Raw genomic sequence first — 12,882 nt, 5'->3', positions numbered from 1 at the left:
CTGATTCTACAAATGAACTTGAGCTACACTAAACCCTGACTACCTAAGAAAATTTCTCAGCTCTCCTTCTCTCTCAAACCGTTGTTGAAGTGCGCAGCTTCGAACGCTGCCAATGCACTTCACTGCTGAGCGGCTGTCCTCGCGCCTTTAAAGGCTGTGACCGGCAACTTCTGAGTCTTTAACGCGTGCCTGCAGTGATCTTTCTCTGATCACTGCAGTGGGCGCGTTCAAATCAGACAAAGCATAGCTCAATCTGTGTACCCCGATCCGACTGCAATAGATTACGGCTACACAGTCTGCCGCACAGGCAGTCGGACGCGGAGCCTTGACAGTACCCCTCTGCAAGGAACACCTCCTGGCTTGGGTTTGTGAGGATACTGATGATGAAAGGCTCGTATTAATCTAGGAGCATGAACGTCAGATCTCTCCTCCCACGATCTTTCCTCTAGTCCATAGCTTTTCCAATTGATCAAATAATGTCTTTTCTCTAACCATTTTTGAATCTAGAATCCTTTTTAACTTCATATTTTTCCTTGCCTTCAATCAACAATGGTTTCGGAGGTTGTGTTTCCATAAAATATGGTGACACCTTTTTTAACAGAGACACATTAAAGACGGGATGTATTTTGACCTGCGAAGGGAGTTTTAGCCTGTTAGTCACGGGATTTATTAACTGATCTACTGAGTATGGACCTACAAAACAGGGATGACATTTTCTATTTCCTCTGAGCCTCAGATTCTTAGTGCTCATCCTCACCATATCTCTCTTCTGCAAATTTGCCCCTGGTCTCCTCTTCTTAGTCGCACTTAATCTGTAACGTTCTTTCACTAGAGCCAAATTTCTAGTTGCTGATTCTTGAACTTTTGTTAGATGTTGAACTAGATCTTGTACGGCAGGCACCATCACCTCTTGAAATGCGACAGAAGAGTTTAGGTGCCGCCCATAATTTAAATAGAAAGGGGAAAACCCTGTGGAAGCATTTTTAGCATTGTTGTGTGCGAATTCAGCTGCCCAAACGAGATCTGGCCAATCACCTTCCTGATCTAACAGAAACAACCGTAAGTATTTTTCTAATTCCTGATTGGTTCTCTCTGTCTGACCATCAGTTTGTGGGTGAAAACTTGTGGAATACCTAATTTCTATGCCCTGCATTCTAGTAAAGGCCTTCCAATAATGAGACAAGAATTGAGATCCTTGATCAGTAATCAGAATCTTAGGGATTCCATTAATCTTAATCAAATGCGGATTGAACTGCATGGCTAACTGTTTGGCATTTGGGTTTCCCTTTAAGGCGACAAAGGGAGCCATCTTAGAGAAAGCTTCCACCATTATTAATATTAAACTGTATCCCTGACTGGAGGGAAAATCCACTATCAGAACCATGGTGACAGTGTGCCATGGGTGAGGAGGAGTGGGTAAGGGTTGTTACAGACCGTGAGGGGCTTGCCGATCCGACTTTCCTCGTGCACAAATCTTGCATCCTACTACATATTGTTGAACATCTTTTGTCATGCTGGGCCACCAAAATTGTCTCTTAAGTAATTCTTCCGTATGAGGAATTTCAGAATGGCCGGCCAAGGGACTGTCATGGCAGTCAAACAATGCTTGCTGTTGGAGTTCACAAGTTGGCCAATACAATGTGTCTGTGTGGTAATGCAATCGCTGGCGAATCTCTCTCCCAGGACCTTCTTCAACCCATTTTCGTATTTCCTCAAGCGTCATTTCTTTCCTGATCTTTTCTTCTATTAATAATAATAATCTTTATTTAGATATTACACAGATATCTTTAAAAGAAACTTACAAAGTTCACATTATATAAAAGCTATTAAAATTGGGAGAAAGCAAGCGAACGCTTCAGTGGCTATTATAAAAATGGGAATCTTCCTCGTCCTGGACCTCCTAATTCTGTAACATTTTAAAAAGGAACAAGCAAGAATTTAAAAAGTTATATAAAAAGCTGTTCACCCCTTTTTAGTTACACTGACTGTCAGAATACCGCATTCATATCAAAGACAACTGGAATTCCTAAAGGAGCAATTCGATGTATTAAACTGTCAGGTTGCAAAACATAATATCATTTCGTGTCTCTTCCCTTAAGTTTTATTAGCGGGCCTCTTTTGAGTAAGGGAACGGTATGCTTGTAGGATAAAAGTTGTTAATCCTAAATTTAAAACTGTGTTTTCAGGGTTCAGAGCCACGATAATGGCTTGCCTACATGTCCGCACACCCAACCTATTCCATTCTGCTTTGAGTTTAAGCTTACGCTGGGAATTAAAGGCTGGGCAGAGGCAAACCATGTGTAACAAAGTTTCAGATGCCTTACTACACCCTCTACAGGTTAGGTCATCCGCCGTTCGTCGCCAAGAAGGCAGATCTTGCAGGAAGCGCCAGTCACCCATTCTAATTGCCATTAGACTTCTTTTATGTACAATGAATATGTGCAAGGCAGATAGGTGGCCGGTGTTACCCGCTCGTAAGAATTGACAAGAGCCCAAGCATGCCTACGTTTGGAAAAGAGTGCTTTGTCTATTGCGAGGGAACTAATTCTCACACATTTTTTAATGACGGTTTCGAATGCCATCCGACTGGGGTTGAGAGCCCAAAGGTCGCTCGCCGACAATTGATTAATATAGTCCTTGAAAAGTCGACCAAACGTACCTCCTGGATTTTTCTGGGTAATTTCTAGCCAGACTAAGGATTCCAGTGTGCCAATGTCCGCCTGTCTCAGTTTATGACAGAGGTTTAAGTATGAGCCGATGTTAGAGGCCTCATAATTTAATAGCCCTAGCTCTAGTCTTACCTGTGCTGCAGATGCAGAGTTTGGGAGATGGAGTACTTTTTTATAGATTTTTGTTGTGTGTCGATTTAAGGCAGTGTTTAATTTGCCCCTAAATATCTCAATTCCGTATGATAGAGTAGGGCCAATTTTTGCTCTCAAGACTTCTAAGAGTGGCAGGAGAGTTGGGCCAGAAAGATTTTTTTTAGATCTTGGCTAATGAGACCGCAAGGGTCATAGCTTTAACTGCTATCTCATTCCGATGTTTGATGAGGTTACCCCTAGAGTCCAGATGGACACCTAGGTACTTATATGTAACCCTGAGCGAAGGACTACGCTACGCTCGCGTAGTTCGCGAAGTTTGTGCAACTTCGCACTACGCGAGCTGCACGTAGCACAGTGCGAACATGCGTAGCGCAGCGTAGCGTAGTGCTGCGGTCATTTTTTTGCTTGTTATTATTATTATTATGGAAATTTCTAAAGCGCCTGGTTACGCCAACCGTCGTGTCCCCGCGCTGTGGTGAGGGGCAACAAGCACAACCCTACTCAATTAATCCAGTGTAGAGCAGAATAGATGGGTTTTTAGAGCTCTCCGGAACTTAGCCTCCGAAGGTTCAAGACGTAGTTCCATAGGGAGCCTGTTCCAGCTCTTAGCTGCAAGATGTCTGAAAGATCTACCTCCCATTCGAGCTTTCTTGATTTTGGGAACAACTACTAGGCCAACACCGGTAGATCTAAGTACCCGACTAGGTTTATACGGTGTGATGAGGCTCAGCAAGGGGGTGGGCGCCTTGCCCCCGATAATGCGATGACATATGCATAGCACCTTAAAAACAATCCTCTCCTTAATGGGAAGCCAATGGAGAGCCCTTAAGGCGACTTTGGAGGCTGTTCTTTTAGGGAGCCTCAGTACAAGCCGTGCTGCGGCATTCTGTAACACCTGCAGGCGACTTAGACCTTTAACCGTAGTCCCCAGATAAAGAAGGTTGGCATAGTCTAGCCGTGAGGTTACTAGTGCATGTACCAGCGTACGTCTCGCACCAACCGGAAGCAGGTCCAGAGTCTTCCGCAGGTTTTTGAGAACGCCAACACATGTCCCAACCACACGACCAATCTGGGGAGTAAATGAAAGGTCCGAGTCAAACATTACCCCAAGATTTTTGGCCTGCTGGCAGGGTACAGGAGTACTGTCAAGGCATGCCGGCCACCATGCCGATGTCCACACAGATGGCTCGCCCCCTACCACGAGCACCTCAGTTTTGGCACCATTCAGCTTCAGGCAGTTATTAGACATCCATGAAGCTAGCTCCTTCATGCAAGCACTGAAGTTGGATGCCGCCACCTCCGGCGCCCGCGACAGCGAGACGACCAGCTGAGTGTCATCGGCGTATGACACAATTTGCAGGCCATGACTCTCCACGATGTTCGCTACAGGGGCCACATACAGGTTGAACAGGGTTGGACTCAAGGCAGAGCCTTGTGGCACTCCTTGGTCCAATTTGATCATACGGGAATAATATTCCCCCTGCCTAACCTGAAATCCCCTATTAGACAGAAAAGATTGGATCCACTTCAGTGCAGTCCCCACAACTCCACCTTTGTTCAGACACTGTAGCAGAGTGGAATGAGCTACAGTGTCGAACGCTGCACTTAAGTCGAGTAAAATAAGGGCCATCGTGTGCCCCTCATCCACTCCTTGTCTAATGGATTCAGTGGCCATCAGCAGTGCTGACTCAGTGGAGTGACGGGAGCGAAAGCCAAACTGAGTTGGATGAAGCAGGCTAGTCCTCTCCACATGAGTAATCAGCTGAAGATTAGCCACCTTCTCTGCCACTTTGGCCAAATAGGGCAACAGAGAAATTGGGCGAAGGTTATCCAGCCTCTCCCAGCTCACGTTCGGCTTTTTTTGAAGTGGAAGTACCACTGCTTGCTTCCATTTTTCAGGTACCGTATGAGTACTAAACGAAAGATCCAGTACATCTCTAATATAGGGCTCTAGGATCTCAATACTTCCCACGAGTAGCTTGGGTGAGGCCGGATCAACGGGGGATCCTGACTTAATGGATCGACATATCTGTATCAGGCTTTCATACGATGGCGTAAGAAAGTGCATGAGCCTGTTTTCCTCCCTAATATCCAGTTCTGTCTCTTTAAAATCAGAGCCCCTTCTATCACCACCCGAAAAGGCAGAGTATATAGCAGAGTATATAGTTTGCGGTCCTCAACGTCATGTTCGCGACCGCGAGCAAGCAAAATGACATCTCGGCGAGATTCTCAATGCGGGGAGGTCAGGTTTCTCATTGCGAGTGGTCGTGCATGCTCACGACCGCTCGTGATGAGAAACTACCAGTTCGCATTGAGAAAGCTGCCGCTCGAGTAAAAATCTACTCGAGCGGCAGAAAACTACAGCTCGTACTGTGCAAGATGCCGTTTTCAATGATTGCACAGTGCCGGATGCTTGTTCGCACTGTGCAATCATTGAAAATGCATCTTGCACAGTGCGAACATGCTACTACGCAGTTCGCGTAGTGCTACGTGAAGTTCGCGTAGTGCGAAGTGCACTTTGCGTAGCTTCGCGTAGCGCTACTTCGCGAACTACGCCCAGGGTTACTTATATGATTGACCTATAGCGAGGCGTATGTTGTTATATGACCATCCTCCGCCCGCATGATATTTCCTACCAAAGGGGACAACTTGGGTTTTCTTTAAATTAACCTCTAGTTGATTTATGGTCGTATAAATGAGCAGTTTATCGAGGAGCCTTTGCAACCCAACCCTCGTAAGGCTGAAAAGTGCCAGATCATGGGCATATAAAACAGATTGCTTAATGCCGTGCCTCCTATTTTTGGGGAATGACTGTTGGTTTCGTCCAGTGTAGTTGACAGATCTGCTATAAACAGATTGAAAAGCATTGGGGCCAGCACGCATCCCTGCTTCACACCTCTAGTTGTCAAGATTTTCCGCGAGAGATGCGTGCCGGACCCCAGCTTCACCCTAACCCAAGTATTCGAATGGAGTTGAATATTTGCGTCCAATAATCTATCAGGAATCCCCCTTTCCTCAACTTTTCCCACAAAGCCGCCCTTGGGACCCTGTCAAACGCGGCTTTAAAGTCGACAAGATTCACTTAAGTATACCCTTCCACGCTTATGGTGGACAAAATGATTCAGAAAAGGGGGTGGTGATGAACAGACTGTCTGAATTAAGCAGACCACTCTTACCCAGTCCAAAGATCAGGGCTTGATCCATCACCGTTATTTAGCTCACTGCCCCATCCCAGCTCAGAACCTGGCTGTATGCAAATTAGTCTGTCCCTGGCCCAGTGCATCATGGGAACAGGGCAGACCAAACTACCAAGCCAATTCTTCACCAGAAAGGAGACAAGCTTCCGGGGACCGGTTTCTGCCATTTCAGGCGTCGTTGGCCCGGCTTGCTTGAATCCTATTGGAGCAGTGAGCAAGGGACTCATGTCTGAGTATACCCTTCCACGCTTATGGTGGACAAAATGATTCAGAAAAGGGGGTGGTGATGAACAGAGTGTCTGAATTAAGCAGACCACTCTTACCCAGTCCAAAGATCAGGGCTTGATCCATCACCGTTATTTAGCTCACTGCCCCATCCCAGCTCAGAACCTGGCTATATGCAAATTAGTCTGTCCCTGGCCCAGTGCATCATGGGAACAGGGCAGACCAAACTACCAAGCCAATTCTTCACCAGAAAGGAGACAAGCTTCCGGGGACCGGTTTCTGCCATTTCAGGCGTCGTCGGCCCGGCTTGCTTGAATCCTGATGGAGCAGTGAGCAAGGGACTCATGTCTGAGTATACCCTTCCACGCTTATGGTGGACAAAATGATTCAGAAAAGGGGGTGGTGATGAACAGAGTGTCTGAATTAAGCAGACCACTCTTACCCAGTCCAAAGATCAGGGCTTGATCCATCACCGTTATTTAGCTCACTGCCCCATCCCAGCTCAGAACCTGGCTATATGCAAATTAGTCTGTCCCTGGCCCAGTGCATCATGGGAACAGGGCAGACCAAACTACCAAGCCAATTCTTCACCAGAAAGGAGACAAGCGTGGAAGGGTATACTCAGATGTGAGTCCCTTGCTCATTGCACCATCAGGATTCAAGCAAGCCGGGCCGACGAGGCTGAAATGCCAGAAACTGGTCCCCGGTAGCTTGTTTCCTTCCCAGTATAAGAATTGGCTTGGTAGTTTGGTTTGCCCTGTTCCCATCATGCACTGGGACAGGAACAGACTAATTTGCATATAGCCAAGTTCTGAGCTGGGATGGTGCAGTGAGCTAAAAAACGGTGATGGATCAAGCCCTGATCTTTGGACTGGGTAAGAGTGGTCTGCTTAATTCAGGCACTCTGTTCATCACCACCCCCTTTTTTGAATCATTTTGTCCACCATAAGCGTGGAAGGGTATACTCAGATGTGAGTCCCTTGCTCATTGCACCATCAGGATTCAAGCAAGCCGGGCCGACGAGGCTGAAATGCCAGAAACCGGTCCCCGGTAGCTTGTTTCCTTCCCAGTATAAGAATTGGCTTGGTAGTTTGGTTTGCCCTGTTCCCATCATGTACTGGGACAGGAACAGACTAATTTGCATATAGCCAAGTTCTGAGCTGGGATGGTGCAGTGAGCTAAAAAACGGTGATGGATCAAGCCCTGATCTTTGGACTGGGTAAGAGTGGTCTGCTTAATTCAGGCACTCTGTTCATCACCACCCCCTTTTCTGAATCATTTTGTCCACCATAAGCGTGGAAGGGTATACTCAGATGTGAGTCCCTTGCTCATTGCACCATCAGGATTCAAGCAAGCCGGGCCGACGAGGCTGAAATGCCAGAAACCGGTCCCCGGTAGCTTGTTTCCTTCCCAGTATAAGAATGTGCTTGGTAGTTTGGTTTGCCCTGTTCCCATCATGCACTGGGACAGGAACAGACTAATTTGCATATAGCCAAGTTCTGAGCTGGGATGGTGCAGTGAGCTAAAAAACGGTGATGGATCAAGCCCTGATCTTTGGACTGGGTAAGAGTGGTCTGCTTAATTCAGGCACTCTGTTCATCACCACCCCCTTTTCTGAATCATTTAAAGTCGACAAAGCAGCAAAGCACTGGCCTAGATGTTGAGAGTGCTTTGTCGACAATAGTTGACAGTGCTAATAGATTGGTCATTGTCCCAGAGTTGGCAACTAAACCTGTTTGGTTCATTGGGATCAGTTTATGGTCCTTTGCCCATGTCCTCAGCTCCTCCAGGAGGAGGCCAGCGTAATGCTTCGCCTCTATATCCAAAAGTGCTATATGTCTATAATTGTTAGGAGAGGCGCGGGGTCCCGATTTATAAATAGGTTGGATGATTGCACCCCGCCATGAGTCTGGGATTGTTGCAGTTCTTAGAGCATAATTGAAGAGGTTTGTCAGCAAGCCTGACCAGAGAGCTATATCAGATATAAACAGTTTCTGTGGCAGGCCATTTGGGCCCGGCGCTCAATCTGATCTGGCTCTTGACACAGCCGTAGCAACCTCTTCTTGCGACATCTGGATGTCCTCGTTGACAGCGTGAGAGCACTCAGGGGCTGTGATCTGCATATTACTAGTTTCTGTGTCATTCTCACTTAGAGGGCTGTTCTCTGTTGTTCCTGAGCGTTCTGGAGACCGAAAGTGCTCTGTAAGGAAAGTTACCCAGTCCGATTCCTGGATGTTTGCCGATCCAAACCTTGATGTACTCTGATATGAATGGTTGATTAGGGCCCAGAATTTTCGTGAATTGCGGATCTTGCTCTCCCAAACTAACTTGCACCAGAATTGGTTTTCGTGCGTCCGTTTGTCATTGGTGATCGCCAGCCTAAATGACTTTTGAGCTGCTTGATATAAGTTTAAACATTCGCTATTCCCCGGTGCCTTTCCGAGTAGCTATAGAGCTTTATTTCTCTCTTTCTTAAGTAGCTTTGACAGTTGTGAGAGTATAAACTGGCGTGAGGAGGTACTCCTTGGGGGACGCGGATTTGCTGGAAATAGGTTAATAAGGTGCGTAGCGTCGTCCATGTCGCAATCGGGGAGACATTCTGATCACTTCCATCACTAATCAAATCCATGCTTGCTTGTAAAATATTTGGACTAATATCCTCACTCCATCTGAGGCGCTTTAAGTTTTCAGAATGTATTCCCCTACAGGTTGGAGATGCTGGTTTATGCTTCTCTGAGTTAATGTTGAAGGATATAACCTGAGGCCGGTGATCGCTTTCAGATCGTGGATGGATACAGAAACTGACCAAGCAATGGAGCAGAGCTGAATTACAGATGGTGTAATCCAGGTAGGATCGTTTGTTTCCGTTTGTCCAAGACCAGTTGGGGGGGGGTATCACCCTCCGATCTACCATTCATTACCAGGTAGCCTGCACTATAGAATCGCATCACACAAAATTCTCCTAGACCGCAGTAGGCTTGATTAGGCGGATTAGTTTGGATTACTGCCTCGGTCAAGGAAAATAAGAAAGGCCCCTCGGTTTCGGCTGTTTTTCCTTGGAATAAATTAGTATTAAAGTCCCCTGTGGCAATGCAGTCTGAGTTGGGATTGTCTGCGGCTAAGTCACTCATAATTACCGTTAGACGTGTGAGATGTTCTCTTTTTGTGCGTGTACTTGGGTTGATGTACACATTTAAGAGGAAGAGTGAGCGTTGTTCCCGCCATGCGTTGATTTTGACCCCAATTAGCCAGTCTTCATCCAATTTTAGTTGTGTAATTGGGCCTTTTAAGTTGTTTGATATATATGTTTACAGGCCGCCTTTTGGGTGACCATAGCGGCTAACCCTGAGTGCTGGTTTCCATAGTTCGGTGAAGCCAATAACCGGGCATCCTTGTGTGGCCCAGGTTTCCTGCAGGGCTATTACTGTATGCCTACAAATGAAGGAATGGACTTCTGAGTTCCTTAATTTCTGCTGAAGACCGCTGATGTTCCACGAACACATTAAAAAGGTGGGATCTACTGCTAGATTGTACGCTGTAGCGGGTGAGGCAACTTGAAGGCTTATATTTTCCTGGAATTTGCGGGTTTGATCCGCGGGGACTACTCCTTGTGGTCAGTCTGAGTTTTTTGTTGACAGGGTGGCTGGAAGCCAACTCCAGCATTGACTTGAGTCGTCATTAAAGGCTGCTGTTGGAAAGGGAGTTTTCAGTACTTCAGATCCTAATGCATTTTTTAAAATCGAAAGCGGTCTAGTGTTAGGGGCAGGCATGCGAGTACCAACTTTTGCGTGTGGTGTTGGTTGGTTTAGTAATGCTGGAGGGTACCCTGGGGTGGAGTATGGATAGACTCTGATGCCCCAGTCCCGCAGGGTAGCCTTATGATCTAAGAATACTCCTGCCCAATAGGCCGACTTGAATGACACCAGGGTTACCTCAGAAGGTTGTGTACCTCTAGGTGGAAGGAATACGATTGATTCAATGTCGTCCGATACCAGACCTTCAAACCCTGGGGTGTCATTCACTAGTTTGATAATATTAGATCTGTTAAGAATGTCTTGCCGCCCTTTTGATGTATAGTCAGGAGCTAATATAATATGGGAGAGTTGCAAGTCGCTTTTGTTCTCTTTACTGCATAGGCTTGGAACTGTCTTATTAATTTTAGCGATCGGTGGGCCTGCTTCTGGTTCCTCCTGCTGTTGTGTCTGATGTTGAGGAGCCTTCCTCACTATCAGACTGTTTTTGAGCAAGGGTGTTTTAAGATTGTAAATTGTTTTTGTTAAATTCGGTCTGGTCATTAAGTTGTCCGTCCAAGATGGTATTGAATCTGGTGCTGGGTTAGGAACAACTGAAATTGCTGTAGTCCCTGATAAACTTGGTTTGTTAGCTTCCACCCTTTGTTTTTCTTTAACGTTGCTTAGATCTTCTGTCACTGTTCCCGCAACTGACTCAATTAGAGCTTGTTTGCGGCCCTGGGTCTGTTGGATGACAGTTGCAGCTGAGTCCCCTTTTTGTTGGGTTGCACTAAGGTTTACTAGGGGTAGTGATGTATCAGTTTCACTTACGGCTTTTTTGTTGGCTGCCATTGCAAAGAGAGGAAAGAAGGTTGTGGGGACAGTTGTAACTTTTGCCCTTGTTTTGTTTCTATGTTTGCGCTGGCGTTTGCGCTCTCTCTTGCTACAAGGTGGTAGGGGGGCTAACTGCCTTTCCGGGTTTGGTGGTGCCAAGGCTGATGAACCGGCCTCTGGCGCTGCCTCGATTTGGGTTATACAAATTGTGTGCCCGCTTGGGGACCGGGCATTTTTGGTTGTTGCTTCAATCAGCTCAGAGCCTGTTAATTCGGTTTGGGGTCGGTCAGCTATTAACTGCTCGCTTGGCTGGTTTGTGGCAGGGACTTTCCCTGCACTCTGCTGGGTTCCTTTTTCCGTGATAGTTGAGGGATGAGCTGGTTCTTGATTCATGCATGGCAGTACGTGCGATTGCGGACAGAGAGTTGTAAGTGAGTTACCTCCCTTCAGCAGTTTGACTTCATCTATGACATTTGATAGAAAAGCTGGAAGCGACGAAAGGGAGTCGATGATTGGAGAGCAACAACAGACCGACTGGATGAGCTTTGCAGAGGATTGCGCTCCTACTATTAGGTTGTTCAGTTTGTCCAGTTTGTTGTCAATGCCTGCAGTGAACAACGCCAAGGTATTCAGAAGATCGACCTGCACATCCAGTTTGTCAGAGTGATAGTTGAATGCATTAACAGTTTGTTAAAAGGTTTGTAGGAGCTGAGGCCAGACACCTGTTGCTGTGGGCTCCTCTTGGTTAGGCTTTGGATTTGACGTACGTTTAGGTGAGTTTTGAGAGTTTTTAAGAAAAAATGACAAGTCCGCTCAAAACTGGTCATGTGAGTCGGATTTTTTTTATGGTTTTTGCGGTGATGTCATTACTACCGGTGTTGGTGAGAATACAATTTGCTGGGGACTGGACACGGCCCGATGATCCTTTGGAGTACTTATAGTTTGGGGCAATTGAGCAGAACCTAAAATTTTGTTACAAACGTGGGAGTTTTGCACGTGAATTTGCGGAAAGATTAATTGGCGATGAGGGACCGTTATAGATTCCTCTAATGCGGCTAAATCTTGACATGACGATGATACTGATGTTTCTGGTTTCTGGGCTTGGTCTTTGAGGGGACTTGAGATATGCGAAGGGCTCAACTGAAGGGTTTCCGAAAAACAGGCTTCTTGCTTAGACATAGAAATAGACATAGAAATAGGTGGAGAGACCTGGCCTGAGTGCAGTTGTTGATGATGATTAGATTGAGGGGTTTCTTTTAGGCTGATCCCCCCAGGCCGGGGTGCGATTGAAACATTAAGAGCGGAGCCAAAAGTAAAAACATCCGAAAGTAGTACCTGATGTAAAGAATGCGGTAGAAATGGGAGCATACTTATTTTGGCCAGTTGGTCCGGTGCTCCGAGCCTGGTAGCCTCCGATGGCTGGAACTGTGTAAGAGTGTTCGACATAGATGGAATTTTTTTATAATAGTCCAACAGATTGGAAGGTTTAGAGGTGTTTGATGTGACCATACTCTTGCCGTTGTGAGTGGTGTTACTGTTGCCATTGCTAATTGGCGACGTTTTTGCTGTGTTCCCTGTTTCATTGCTTCCTTGATGGGGCTCCACACCCGTTATCGACTGTTTTGGTTTCCTCCGTTTTGGAGCGGATGCTGTTTTTCTAATTTTCCCAGATCTCATGGCTTCTGTTAGTTGAAACGGTTCAAGGCGCGCTGCGATGGATGACCTTGTCAAGAAACCGATAAGGTAGCTCTACCGAGCTGTTTCGGAGTTTGAAAACTGGTGGATCTGATGATTCTGGTAACTCTGGTGGGTCAGAAGGTGTTATCTCTGGCTAGCTAAAGTTGACCTGAGTTTTGAGTCTGTGCTGTCAGTACTATCCTGCGAGATTAATTTATTCTCGCAAGGCTACCAGAGCAACCAGGTCTGTTAATAACTGGCGTTCTTCGTAAATTGCTTTTGGCGCTTCGGTGGAGTCGCACCAGTGCTTTAATCAATACTTTACTAGTGGCACCCCCCCCCCGCACTTTTGTATTCCCAGCCCCTGTCCTCCCGCCTGCGCCTGCCCGCTCGCTG

General features: G+C 46.5%; 1 protein-coding gene across 2 annotated transcripts in view; it reads left to right on the top strand.

Moving 5' to 3' along the window:
- LOC144822806 (uncharacterized) overlaps positions 1-12,882 on the top strand; it is a 169,954-nt gene that overhangs the window by 22,599 nt on the left and 134,473 nt on the right. The window lies entirely within an intron of this gene.

This window comes from Lissotriton helveticus, chromosome 1_1 (genome assembly GCF_964261635.1).
Source record: "Lissotriton helveticus chromosome 1_1, aLisHel1.1, whole genome shotgun sequence".
Taxonomy (NCBI): Eukaryota; Metazoa; Chordata; class Amphibia; order Caudata; family Salamandridae; genus Lissotriton; species Lissotriton helveticus.
This window is presented reverse-complemented; position numbering and strand designations above follow the sequence as displayed.